Source organism: Ornithorhynchus anatinus, chromosome 5, assembly GCF_004115215.2.
Source record: "Ornithorhynchus anatinus isolate Pmale09 chromosome 5, mOrnAna1.pri.v4, whole genome shotgun sequence".
Classification (NCBI taxonomy): Eukaryota; Metazoa; Chordata; class Mammalia; order Monotremata; family Ornithorhynchidae; genus Ornithorhynchus; species Ornithorhynchus anatinus.
This window is the reverse complement of record NC_041732.1, coordinates 22,691,171-22,705,754: the sequence shown is the minus strand read 5'-3', so window position 1 is coordinate 22,705,754 and position 14,584 is coordinate 22,691,171. Positions and strand designations below refer to the sequence as shown.

The following is a 14,584-nucleotide window of genomic DNA, read 5'->3' as shown; positions in this document are numbered from 1 at the left end:
GTTGGATGACTGGGGGATGTGGTGTAGGGATCTAAGAAACTTGCAAGTGCCCTCAAACTGTCCTACCCAACCTGGGGCTCCCTCTGGACTTTAAGCTCATTGTGGGCAGGGAATGTGTCTGTTTTATTCTTCTACTGTACTCTCCCAAGCACTTAGTATGGTGCCCGGCACTCAGTAAGTGCTCAGTAAATACGACTGACTGTCCGATTGACCCAGCCCCTACTCCAGCTCTCTTCGGTGCTCTCCATCATCACCCATTTTTGGTCAAAAGACTAAGCTCTGTCGGTCAGTGTGCAACTCGCAAATAGACATCTCCCCTTCCTGCCACATGCTCTGGCTTTTCTTCCAAGTAATTCCCTTGCCTTTCAAGATGACCAGCGTGGTCTACAGGAACATGGGCCTGGGAGCCAGAGGACCTGAATTCTAATCCCCATTCAACCACTGGTCTGCTGTGTGACCTTGGGTATGACACTTAACTTCTCTGTGCTTCAGCTCTCTCATCTGTAAAGTGAGGATTGAGACTGCGCACCACATGTGGGCCAAGGACTGCGTCCGATATGATTAGACTGTACCTACCCCAGCGCTTAGTACAGTGTTTGGCACAGGGTAAGCGCTTAACAAATACCATAAATAAAAAGTGGTACTTAAGAGCCCATTCAGCCTACCAGATATTTTCTGAAGGTCAAAAAAAAAGTTGACTTGGCAACAAGGAAGGGAAAATCACTCCTTTTCATTCCAAGGCTTTCAAAAGGGTTGATCTGAAGACTTGCTTAGGGAAGGCATGGGCCAACATCAGCATACTGTGACTTATTAAAAAGGTTTTTTGGAATGTCACCATGATGGAAACTGCAGGAAGCAGTGTGGCCTAATGATAATTATTGTAACAGCAACAACAACAATAATAAAATTAACTGTGGTACTTGTTAAACCCTTACTATGTGCCAGGCACTGTACTAAGTGCTTGGGTGGATACAAGCAAATCATGTTGGACACAGGCCCTATCCCACATGGGGCTACCAGTTTTAATCCCCATTTTACAGATGAGGGAACTGAGGCACAGAGAAGTGAAGCGACTTGCCCGAGGTTACGCAGCAGATGAGTGGCAGCGCAGAGATTGGAACCCATGACCTTCTCACTCCCTGGCCCATGCTCCATCCAGTAAGCCATGCTGCATCTGTATGTAGATAAGAGTCCTGGGCTGGGCATCAGAGGACCTGGCTTCTAATTCCAAATCTGCCGCTTGCCTGATGTGTGACCTCGGGCAATTCACTTCTCTAGGCCTCAGTTTCCTCTTGTGTAAAACAGGGATTCAATGCCTGTCCTCCCCATTAAGGTGTTAGCCACATCTGGGACAGGGACTGTGTCCGACCTGATTTATCTTGTATCTTCCCCGGTGCTTAATACAGTGTTTGGTTCACAGCAAGCATTTAACAGATAGAAAAGCAGCATGGCCTAGTGAATAGAGCATGGGCCTGGGAATCAGTAGGTCGTGGGTTTGTGCGTGGCACATAGCGCTCAACAAACACCGCTATTATCATTATTATTACCATTTGGAATTATTATATTGTTATTTGGGATTGCTATGTGCTTTGATAGTTGATAGCAGTTTGGCTACTCATGAAAGAAGGGAGTTTCTTCCCTGATGCTTCCGAGCTGAAGCTACTGCTGGTTGTGGGATTTTCCTATATGGTTTAGACAGTGTGTGCCACCTGGGGAGCAGGGAGTACACTGTCTGTCTGCACCTCTGCCCTTCTCTCTCCTTTACACACACACACTCTCTCTCTCTGTAACACTCTGGCTTTCTTTCATAACCAGAAATGAAATGCCAAGATTGGGCCCCACAGATGTGAAAATCTCCCATTGTTGTTGGCATGCCCTGAATTGAAATTGGGCCCTAGTCTAATCTAAGCCTCCTGCAGCAGCTCGGACTTTGTGGAATTGAATTCAGGTCCCGAAAGACACATTCACCCTCTGGTCCACCTACCCTGGCCACAGATCTCTTTGTGTTTGCCGTCAGTTTACGTGATCCTAGTTGCAAAACCAGTCATTTTTCGGGTACGCTCGGTGCCAAAGTCTTCAGATCGAAGGTGCTTCTGACTGGAGTGATTGGCATCTTTAAATCAGCAGCCAAAATTGCTCTTGGGGAAAGTAGGCTTTCAGCTGGTGACCATTGGCTTCCATGGGCTTAGAAGGTGAGGCTACACCCAGCTGCCTCCAAGCCTTGGGAACGTCTTCATCTGGGTGCCCGTAGGAACACGTTTCACTCTGTCTTTGCTTTACCAGTGGAAGTAAACTTCATTGGAGCATCAGTCTGTGTTTTTCCATAAGCCCATTGCTACATCAACTCCATGGATCAGAAAGAATTCATGTGAGCCACATATGCCATCTAACATATTTGGATTTAGCCGGATTTCTTTCAAGAGTCAGACGGATGACCTGGGTTCTAATTCTGGCTCTGCTACTTGTCTGCCGTGTGATCTGGGACAGGTCACTTAACTTTTCTGGTCCAGAGTTACCTCATCTGTAAAATAGGGATGAAGACTGTGAGCCTCACTTGGGATTTGGAGTGTTTCCAACCTGATTAGCTTGCATCTAACCTAGCACTTAGTACAGTACATGAAACATAGTAAACGCATAACAAATTCCATGAAAAAAGAAAGAGGATTTAGACTGAATCCCTTTCTCACTCCTCTCTGTAATGGCAGCCTGTGCCATTATAGACATCACCTATAACCCCTCCCTCTTCCCTGAAACTTTTCCTGACTCACCATCGATCCACTCTGTACAAACCCAGCAACTGCCATTTTCTCTCTGCTTTCCATCACACCACAACATAAACTTGCCTTTTGCTTATATACATACTATGTACATTTTCTTCTGTGTCCTAGCAGTCATCTGTGATCTCTGAATGTTTGCCAGAGATTGACTCCCTTAGTTGGAAACTCTTAGAGCTGGGGGTGGGCGGGGAGCCTATTATTTTTGGTTGAAAACTACCACTTCAGGGTCGCTCACCTTTCTCTTCCTTTTCTGTGAGTTTGAAAGTGGGAGGATATGTGGGGTTCAAGTCAACCACCACTGTAGGATCAATAAATACCATTGAGTGATGGATGTGTACACTCTAAGTCTTGGGAATGCTGACTGACTGAACCAAACATGCTCTGTTTAATTTGAACTAGGGCTACTTGAGCTTAGTGCAAGATGAGCTGATCAATTAAGAAGGAGGATTCCCCAAGCTGGGATAGATACTTTTTACTTTCTAAAATTGTATAGGATGGTCCGCAGAAACCTGGAATCGCTGCTTTGGATAAAAAAGGGCACACAACTGAGAGGCCAGACCCAGCACCCCAGAACAGATTCTAAATAGATGCTCTTGATGGGGAGAATGGATGGAACTTCCGTCTCTTCCTCGTCTTTGTATTCTCCGGGACCTCCTTAGAAATAGCCTCGTGTCTACTGGCTCGGAAGACACTGGGTAGCAGCGTGACTTAATGGATAGAGCACGGGCCTGGGAGTCAGACAGAGGACCTGGGTTTTAATTCTGGCTCTTTCGCTTGTCTGATGTACGACCTTGGGAAAGTCACTTAACTTCTGTGGGCCCCAGTTAGTTCATCCATAAAATGGGAAATAAGACTGTGATCCCCAAGTAGGACGGGGTCTATGTCCTACCTGATTAGCTTGTATCTAGTGCTTAGTTTGGTCTCTGGCAAAATATCTTTTTTTTTAAAAAAAAGTACAAATTCATGCAAGGTGAATAAAGACGGATGCAGGTTTCAGTCAAAAATCAGTGGAAATTATTCAGTGCTTACCGTGGGCAGAGCACTGTACTGAAAGCTTGGGTGAGTACAACAAAACAGAGTTGGTAGACTTCCCTGCACAGCAGGACCTTGCAGTATAGAAAGGGAGGCAAACATCTGAATAAACTATGACTAGGTATGTAAGTGCTGTGGGATTGAGAGTGAGTTGAATATCAAGTGCTTAAAGGGTACAGATCCAATTGCATAGGCAATACAGAAGGGAGAGGGAGTCGGGGAAAGAAGGGCTTAGTCGGGGAATTCCACTTGGAGGAGATATGATTTTAATAGTGCTTTGAAGGTTGGGAGAGTGGTGGTCTGGCGCATATGAAGGGCAAAGGAATTTCAGGCCAAAGGATGTGGGTAACGGGTTGGTGGTGAGATAGACGAGATTGAGGTACAGTGACTAAGTTGGTGTTGAAGGAACGAAGCTTGCAGTCTGGTTTGTAGTAAGAAATCAGCAAGGTAAGGTAGGAGTTGGGGAGGTGCTTTAAAGTCAATGATTACGAGTTCCTATTTGATGCGGAGGTGGGTGAGCACCCACTGGAGTTTCTTGAGTGGAGAGATGCAAACTTAACATTTTTTTAGTAAAACGATCCAGGCAGCAGAGTTAAATGAGAGATGTCAAGGATAATGCCGAGGTTACGGGCTTGTGAGACAGGGAGGATAGTGGCGTTGTCTACGGTGTTGGGAAAGATGGGAAGATATTGGGTTGAGGAGGGAAGATGAGTTCTGTTTTAACATGTTAAGCTTGAGGTGTCGGCAGAAATCCAATTGGAGATGCACGGAAGGCAGGGGGAAATGCGAAACTGGAGAGAAGGGAAGAGGTCCAGGGCTGGAGAGGTAGATTTGGGAATCATCTGCATAGAGATGGTAGTTGAAGTTCTAGGAGCAAATGAGTTCTCCAAGGGAGAGGGTGTAGATGGACCCAGGTGACCCAGAACTGAACCTTGAGGGTCTCCCACTTTTATGGGGTGGGAGGCAGAGGAGAAGCCTGCAAAAGAGGCTGAGGATGAGCAGCCAGAAAGATGGGAGACCCAGGAGAGGACAGGGTCATTGAAGCCAAGATTAGATAATGTTTCCAGGGAAAGGGGGTATCAAAGGTAGCTGAGAGGTCGAAGAGGATTAGGATGAAGTAGAGACCATTGGATTTGGCGAGAAAGGAGGTCAGTTAGAGAGGACAGTTTCCAACTGTCTTGGAGAGGGCAATTTCAGTGGAGTGAAGAGGGCCGAAGCCAGATTGGAGAGAGTCAAGGAGAGCGTCGGAGGAGAGCCAGTGGAGGTAGTGGGTGTAGACAACAGAAATTGCTTTCCTATGTAAGCCTGATTCCTCGAGAAGGGCTGGGTTAGTTTGAGTGGATGATTTTTCAAAAATTACAAGGCTCGAGTCGAATAACGCGGAGAGCCTAGGTGTCGGAGGTAGGCATTATATAATTGTAGAGCACAAAGAGAAGCAGCCTTCAGAGAAGGAACAAGAAAGCCCGAGGGAGGAGGCATTCTACAAAGCAGTAATAATGCAAAAAACATTTAGTTCCTAGGGCCTTGCAAATGATTGTTTCCATACTCTCCCGAACGAGTCCGTATATGCATTAGAGAGAAAAAAAACCAGTGCCGGTCTTTGTGTTACACAAATAGATTTCAGTCGCCAGGAAGAGGCTTATAACAAGAGGATGAGATCAGGTGGTATAAATGGAGCCACTAGATAATCCTTTTACTCTGTCTGTTTGGACATTAACAGTGGGTCTATTTCCAACTGAGCAAGTGAGCTGGAGGAAAGTGAGGATGCACACAAAGGGACAGAGGGAGGAGGAGCTCCGGCGGGCTTTTGCTGCTTTCCTTCTCTGGCTGGGGTTCGGGGGGTGGGCACGGGGGTTCATGCCTGGCTTGATGTTCACAGTGGTTGCTGGTCTGATCTGCTTCCAGAGATTTCTCTGGATAGGGAACAACAGTTGAACCAGTTTAGAAAGGGGGAAGGGTGAGGACAGGGACAGTGCGTTTTCAAAACAGTTTTCAGAAATATTAATCATTCGGCTGGCTTTGACTTGCAAGCAGTGAGGGTTTGTGGGCCTTGGCTTGTAGTTTTTAGCCCTAGCTACTTCCTGAAAGAGAGGAGTGACTGAACCAGACTAGATACTGGGGAGCAGTATATTGGGCCTGGGGAGCAGTGTGGCCTAGTAGAAAGACCCCGGGCCTGGTAGTCAGAGGGTCTGGGTTCTAATCCTGGCTCTGCTAGTTGCTTGCAACTTAGGCAAGTCACTTAACGTCTCTGTTTCAGTTCTTTCATCTGAAAAATGGGGTTTCAAAGCCTGTTGTCTTTCCACCTTAGATTGGGAAAGCCATGTGGGACAGAAACTGTGCCTTATCTGATTAACTTGTGTCTACCCCAGCACTTAACAATAGCGCTTGACGTACAGTAAGAATATAACAAGTAAAGTAACAGTCTACTTTTCGTAGACTTTGAGCCCCAGGAGGGACCTGATTATCTTGTATCGACCCCAACGTTTAGCATAGTGCTTGACACATAGTAAGCGCTTAACAAAAAACACAATTATTATCACCATTCAATGCCGTATTTATTGAGCTCTTACCCAGTGCAGAGCACTGTACTAAGCACTTGGGAGAGTACAGTATAACAATAAACAGACACATTTCCTGCCCACAGCGATCCCACAGTCTAGAGCGGGAGACAGGCATTAAAATCAGTAAATTACAGATATGTACATAAGTGGTGTGGGGCTGGGAAGGGATGAGTAAAGGGAGCAAGTCAAGGTGATGCAGAAGGAGTGGGAGAAGGGGAAAGGAGGGCTTAGTTAGGGAAGGCCTCTTGGAGGAGGGTAAGGGGATGGAGAGCAGCCTGGTCCAAAAATTCAAATTAGATGACAGCCTTAATAATAATGATGATAATAATTGTGGTATATCATGTCTACTGCCCACATCCTGCTTCTGGTTTGTAACACCCTCTTTTCATATTCTTACTGAAGGCATATCTCCTCCAAGAGGCCTTCTCTTTTTAAGCCCTCCTTTCTTTTTCTTCCACTCCCTTCTGTATCCCTGGATTTGCTTCCTTTTTTCATTGCCCCTGCCAGCCCCACAGCAGTCATGTACATATCTGTGATTTATTTATTTATATTAATGTCTGTCTCCTCCTCTAGACTGTAAGCTCGTTGTGGGCAGGGAGTATGTCTATTATATTGTTTATATTGTGCTCTCCCAAGCACTAGTGCAGTGCCTTGCACACAATAAGCGCTCAATAAATGCGACTGTTCAATTGTTATGCACTTTACTATGCACCGAGTCCTGAACTAAACACTGGAATAGACACCAGAAAATCTTGCCTCTATTTAGCCCGGTCGGTGGTATCGTTTCAAAGGCGTCCGCAAGTATTTACGTTTAAATCATGGTGTCCTGTGCAGCTGAAATACCTGATTTCACCACCCCGGGGGCGGATTCCTGTTTCCTCTCCATTGTAAAGTCAATTTGCACTGCCGAGATGCTGCAGAGGCTCTTTGTCTAAAGTTAATGTTGCCTTTTGGTGCCATGGGGACTTCTGCATTGAAAGGACATCCTGGCAACCTCGCTGGGTTCCCTCGGCCGTGGATGACAGGATGCAGCTGGCTTCCCAACACCTCACCTATGGAGTTTCTGCTCCCGGGCCTCCCCACCTTTTATGGAGGCTTTCGAAGACCATAGCCGCGGTAGCAGCTTGAGCAGGAAACCATAGTCCTGAACGAAACACTGCGAAGGGTGGTTGAAAAATAGCCTGGACGTGTGTTCCTCTCCTCAGACTCACAAGCTTTGCCCGATGGCATTGAGAAGCCCGAAGGTCTTTCCTTTTGGTTAGTAGTTAGTAGTTAGAGAAGCAGCGGGGCTCAGTGGAAAGAGCCCGGGCTTGGGAGTCATAGGTCATGGGTTCAAATACCGGCTCCACCGCTCCTCAGCTGTGTGACTGTGGGCAAGTCACTTAACTTCTCTGGGCCTCAGTTCCCTCATCTGTAAAATGGGGATTAAGACTGTGAGCCTCACGTGGGACAACCTGATTACCCTGTCTCTCCCCCAGCGCTTAGAACAGTGCTCTGCACATAGTAAGCGCTTAACAAATACCAACATTATTATTAGTTCCTGAACCCTGCCCCTCACCCCGACTTCTGTCTCTCCTTTAGTCTGTAAGCTCGCTGTGGGTGAGGAACATGTCTATGAACAGTGTTGTGTTCCCCCAAGCGCCCAGTACAGTCAGTGTCAACCTTATTTATTGAGCACTTATTGTGCACAGAGCACTATACTAAGCGCTCAGGAGAGTACTGTATAACAATAAACAGACACATGCCCTATGCATAACGAGTTTACAGTCTAGAGGGGAAGGGAGACTTTAATATAAATAAGTAAATTGCTGATATGTATATATGTTCATAGTAAGCACTCGATAAATAGCTCTCATGGTGATGAGGGTGAAGGGCTCTTCTCTGGACTCGGTGTATTATTCCCCGCTTATTTCCCTCACCCATTTAATGGCTGTCTTTGCCTGCTGGGCTGACAGATTGGGGCTCACTTTTAGGCAAGGATATGGGATCGTAATAATAATAATAATTATAACAATAATGACGATATTTGTTAAGCGCTTACTATGTGCCAAGCCCTGTTCTAAGTGCTGCGGTAGATACAAGGTCAACAGGTGGTCCCACGTGGGGCTCACAGTCTTAATCTCCAGTTTACAGATGAGGTAACTGAGACACAGAGAAGTTGAGTGACTTGCCCAAAGTCACACAGCTGATATGTGGCAGAGCCGGGATGAGAACCCATGACCTCTGACTCCCAAGCCAGTTCTCTTTCCACTAAGACCGACAGGGCTGCTGGGAGTCCCGGGAGATATTTTGTGTGTGTGTGTCTGTTGCTAGACTGTACTCTCCTAAGTGCTTAGTACAGTGCTGTGCACATAGTAAGCGCCCAGTAAATATGAGTAAATGAATGAACGAGTGAATTTTAGCTTTTCAACGTCTCCACCATCTCCCGGATTGAGTTTCCCTTTGGCTTGGACAATCAGCCGAGCATCTGTTGAGGACTCTAAGATCGCTCCCCGGAAAGGTCTCATCTGTGCACCGACTAGAGGAAAGGATGTGGGTTTAGTGTCAGCTGCCCCTCCTTCCACAAAACTGCCCAACAACCCGTTTGTGGCTTCAGTCCGGGGAGAGGCAGCCGGAGCTCGGGGCAGTGGCCTCCTCCGATCCGTTTTCCATGAAGCCATGGCCAGCTGTGAAGAAGTGAGCCTTGTACTAAGCACTGGGGAGAACACATGGACACTGATTCATTCATTCAATAGTATTTATTGAGCGCTTACTATGTGCAGAGCACTGTACTAAGCCCTTGGAATGTGCAAGTCGGCAACAGATAGAGACAGTCCCTGCCCTTTGACGGGCTTACAGTCTAATCGGGGGAGACGGACAGACAAGAACAATGGCAATAAATAGAGTCAAGGGGAAGAACATCTCATTAAAACAATAGCAAATAAACAGAATCAGGGTGATGTACATCTCATTAACCAAAATAAATAGGGTGATGAAGATATATACAGCTGAGCGGACGAGTATAGTGCTGCGGGGATGGGACGGGAGAGGGGGAGGAGCAGAGGGAAAGTGGGGAGAAGAGGGTTTAGCTGCGGAGAGGTAAAGGGGGGGTGGCAGAGGGAGTAGAGGGAGAAGAGGAGCTCAGTCTGGGAAGGCCTCTTGGAGGAGGTGAGCTTTAAGTAGGGATTTGAAGAGGGGAAGAGAATCAGTTTGGCAGAGGTGAGGAGGGAGGGCGTTCCGGGACCGCGGGAGGACGTGGCCCAGGGGTCGACGACGGGCTAGGCGAGACCGAGGGACGGCGAGGAGGTGGGCGGCGGAGGAGCGGAGCGTGCTGGGTGGGCGGTGGAAAGAGAGAAGGGAGGAGAGGTAAGGGGCAAGGTGATGGAGAACCTTGAAGCCTAGACACAATCCCTGCATTGCAGGGCGTTCATAATCAGCAGTCAACCAGTGGTATTTATTGAGCACTTACTGGCCACAGGGGACTAGCCTAATGTAAAAGCAGAGAAAGTCAGCAATTGAAATGGAACAAAAGAAGGACAATAATAATAATAATAATAATTATGGTACTTGTTCAGTACTTACCAAGCTATCAGGTTGGACACAGTCCCTGTCTCACATGGGGCTCACAGTCTTAATCCTCATTTTACAAATGAGGTAACTGAAGCACAGAGAAGTGAAGTGACTTGCCCAAGGTCATGCAGCAGATCCAGGATTAGAACTGAGGTCCTTCTGACTCCCAGGCTCATGCTCCGTGACAGGGAGGAGGAGTGTGGCCTAGTGGACAGAGGCTGGGCCTGGGAGTCAGGGGATCTGAATTCTAATCCTGACTCTGCCAGTTACCTGCTGGGTGCCTCGGTTTCCTCATCTGTAAAGTAGGGATTCAGTACCTGTTCCCTCTTTGACTTAGACTCTGACCCCCAAAGTGGGACAGGGACTGTGTCTGACCTGATTATGTTGTCTCTACCCCAGAAATTACTACAGTGCTTGACACCTAGTAAATACTTAACAGATACTATAATGCTAATAATAAAATGAGAAAACAAAGCCAATTAACCACACAAACTAACCCAGTAGGCATAACATCTATTGAGTATCAACTCTGTGTGGTGCAGTGTATCAGGAGCTTGGGAGATGCCGAGTGACAAAGTGACATGCCCCCTGCCTACAACTCTTATGGGGAAGACAGACATAAAAAGATCATCAGTTTCCTCTAATAATCACGCTGCTCTTCCTCCCTTCTCATGGACAGCTGGACAGCTATCTCTCTAGAGTCCAGAGGTGAAGGGGCTGGACCAAAGGGGTGGAAAGTTTAGTCTGATTCATCACTCATCATTGTACCCTGTATTTCCCCACAGTTGCTACTTCAGCTCTTTTCTCTCACTGGGATATTCACACCCATGCACGTAACTTTGTACTCATCTTGCTTCCTCCAACCTGTAATTTATTTTATGTTTGTCTCCCCTGCTAGACTGAGCTCCGTAAGGGATCGTCTCCCAAAGCCTTCGTGCCAGGTTTTGGATGCAGTAGGTGATAGGTCAATACTATTGATTGATTGACTGATTGTGCTTTCCCACTTGTTCAGCGATCAGTGAATGCGGCCTTCTGTTGCTGCTGGTGACATATCCATACACACGGGAGAGAAAGCTGGAAGAGGCAATTTTAGGTCAATTATTAATCAGTCTTGCTTGCGTCCTCAGGCTTAACCACCTACAGTCTGTTCACCCTTGTGAAACTCTTTCCTCTGTCCTGGAGTTAAGGCAGACAGGTGCTATTTCTTTTTTCTGGTAAACTAAACAGTCAAACATGTGAGCATGTGTGTGCCTTTTTTCTCAAGTCGTCCTGCTTTCTGTTTAGTGATCTGGACGGTGGGAATAAATAAAGATGCTAAATAAAGATAAATAAAGAGTGACGTATGTAGATCTCTGGACGAAAGTGCACCGAAAGGAGTAGTTTTGCAACCCACCCGGCTGGTTCAGGAGAGTGACTTTAAAATCTGCATAGTGCAGGTCCTCAGCCGTTTTCTTGTTTTACACAGGATTTTTTGATTCTATGTTCTCAGCCAATCAGTCCAAGGTGACTTTTCCTCATGGGTGGCCCTTCTTCCCACCGAATGAGCCGTGATGACTGTTTGACTGCTTTTACACCATTTGTTTTGGAGGCCATTCGTGGCAGGAATAATAATAATAATAATTGTGGTATTTGTTGAGCGCTTACTATGTGCCGGAAACTGTTTTAAGCACTGGGGTGGATACAAGCAAATCAGATTGGAAACAATCCTCGTCCCATATAGGGCTCCCAGTCTTAATCCCCATTTTACAGATGAGGTAACTGAGGCACAGCAAAGTGAAGTGACTTGCCCAGGGTCGCACAGCTGACAAGCAGCGGAACCGGGACTAGAACCCAGGTCCTTCTGACTCCCAGGCCCGTGCTCTATCCATTAGGTCACGCTGCTTGCAATAACAAGTGAGGCAACCCCAGTCCCGACTGTCTGTCCCAGACAGCTGGCTCATCCGAACCAAGAGGGATAGAAATTTGGGTTTGCCCAGTGAAGATTTCTCCCATTTTGCCTAGCCGCTAGTCTGTTACTCCTCCTGGGGATGGAATTGGCCCTTGACCGTGTTTTAGAACATGCACCCTTACTGAAATGGGGTGTTGTTTGAGACACACCTTCATTTTGCCAATTGAAACAGATCCCTAGAGGATTGAAAGATTGCTATCTTCTGCACCTTAGGAACATGGCCTCTTTGATGCAGAGACATTCCTGTTTCTTCATCTTTTACTTTTAAGCCTTCGTCATTCCTCCCTCCTCCTCTCCGACTCCACCCCTCTTTCCGTTTCTTCCTTTTCACAGTGCTCTTGGCACCTGCCACCAGTCTTCTCCTAGGTAAACGTTCACCTTCTCCAGGGGGCTGCCTCTGGTCACCACAATGTCTGCCTCCCGAAAAAAATCTGAAACCACCCTCTCTCCCCTTCTCTCTCACCCTCTTACTTCCAAAAATACCTTTCCAAGACAAAATTACCTCTTCTAGTGAATCCAGATGGGTGACCTAGAACGAGTCGCAGGACGGTACTGTATTTTTTCTATTTTATTTAATTCGATCTTATCCGATCTACCTAGGGCTGCACTGAGAACATTCAGGCACGGAATCGGTCCTTTAGTGTGGAAACTGTGAAACTCCTCTAAACATTTCAATATACGGTGTATATTGACACAGTAGAGAATTTGTCTGCCACCTCCAAGATGGCTTCAGAGGGTTTGTCCGCTGCCCGCAAATGTTCTGATTGGTTCAGATGTGCTTTTTCATGGCCGTGAGGAGACGAAGGCTCAGAGTTGCCCCAACTTACCGCTTCCCACCTGCTACAGCCCTGTCTCACAACTGGAGACGACACCCTCTCTCTCCTCCCAAAGAGTTGAGACTGACAGCCCTGGACACGTGAGGGGGAGACACTGGCCACATTCCCTTCCTTGAAGCCCATCCATCCACAGCCATCTCGGCCTCCCTTTCCCTGGCCCTACCAGGGGCTGAAGCCCTGAGTAGCAGTACCCGCAGAGTCGTACTCACGGTCACTGTAGTCTCTTCCCCTCTTCAAAACCCTACTTAAAGCTCACCTCCTCCAAGAGGCCTTCTCAGACTGAGCTTCCCTTTTTCCTCTGTTCCCTCTACCCGCCCCCCCTACACCTCTCCGCAGCTAAACCCTCCTTTCCCCCCTTTCCCTCTGCTCCTCCCCCTCTCCCCGTCCCCTCAGCACTGTACTCAACCGCTCAACTGTATATATTTTCGTTACCCTATTTATTTTGTTAATGAGATGTACATCCCCTTGATTCTATTTATTGCCATGGTTCTTGTCTGTCCGTCTCCCCCGATTAGACTGTAAGCCCGTCAAAGGGCGGGGACTGACTCTATCTGTTGCCGACTTGTACATTCCAAGGGCTTAGTATAGTGCTCTGCACATAGTAAGCGCTCAATAAATACTATTGAATGAATGCCTAGTGCAAGTGTGCTGAACTGACCTGATCACCACTGTCCCCACCTTCAAGCTGTACTAAAATTGCATCTCCTCTAGGAAGCCTTCCCTGACTAACCTCTCACCTTCCCACCCTATTCCCCCTCACCCCGAGTTGCCTAAGCACTTAAGTCTGTGTCCCTAAGCACTCTGATATTTACCCTACCCTCACCCCCACAGCATTTCTATGTCTATTTTAATATTCTGTGGCTTCCTGTACCTGCAGTATATTTTAATGTCTGTCTCCCCTATTAAACTGTAAGCTCTTTGAGGGTAGGGATCATGCGCTCCCCCTCTACTGTATTGTACCGTCCCAAGCCCTTAGTACAGTGCTCTGGATATAGTAAAACCTCAGCACGTACCATCAATTGATGCAACAGAAGCAGAAGACACATTGCCTGCCCAGGGGGAGTTGAGAAGCAGCGTGGCTTAGTGGAAATAGCACGGGCTTGGGAGTCAGAGGTCATGGGTTCTAATCTCATCTCTGCTACTTGTCTGCTGGGTGACTTTGGGCAAGGCACATAACTTCTCTGTGCCTCAGTTCCCTCATCTGTAAAATGAGCCTCACGTGGGACAACCTGATTACCCTGTATCTACCCCAGCGCTTAGAACAGTGCTCGGCACCTAGTAAGCGCTTAACAGGTACCGTCATTATGATCATTATTACGCACAATCTAATGGAGATGCCCCACAAATGGTCTAAACGACTAGGGAATATATCTACCATGACATAGTGGATAGAGCACAGGTTTGGAAGTCAGAAGATCATGGCTTCTAATCCCGACTGCCACTTGTCTGCTGCGTGGCCTTGGGCAAGTCACTTCACATCTCTGGCCCTCAGTTACCTCTTCTGTGAAATGGGGATTAAGACTGTGAGCCTAATGAATTGGTGTATCCAATTCAATTTGGTTGGATCCACCTCAGCCTTAGTTCAGTACATGGCACATAGTAAGCACTTAAAAAATGCCATAATTATTATCATTACTCTCCCAAACGCTTAGTACGGTGCTGTGCACGAAGTGCTCAATAAATGCAATTGATTATTTAGAGAGAGTGCAGGCAGTAGGGGAGCCCCACCCTATTAGCCTCTCCCTGCCCCCGATTTCCACCATCCACCTGCACATCTGGGCATCCTTCTGTCACAGCTACAGCAGAAGGTCAAGGTGTGGCTAGTTCATAATAATGTTGGTATTTGTTAAGCGCTTACTATGTGCCGAGCACTGTTCTAAG

At 47.2% G+C, this 14,584-nt stretch overlaps 1 protein-coding gene across 8 annotated transcripts in view; it reads left to right on the top strand.

The window, feature by feature from the left end:
* Positions 1–14,584, top strand: part of AKAP13 (A-kinase anchoring protein 13) — a 394,860-nt gene that overhangs the window by 52,374 nt on the left and 327,902 nt on the right. The window lies entirely within an intron of this gene.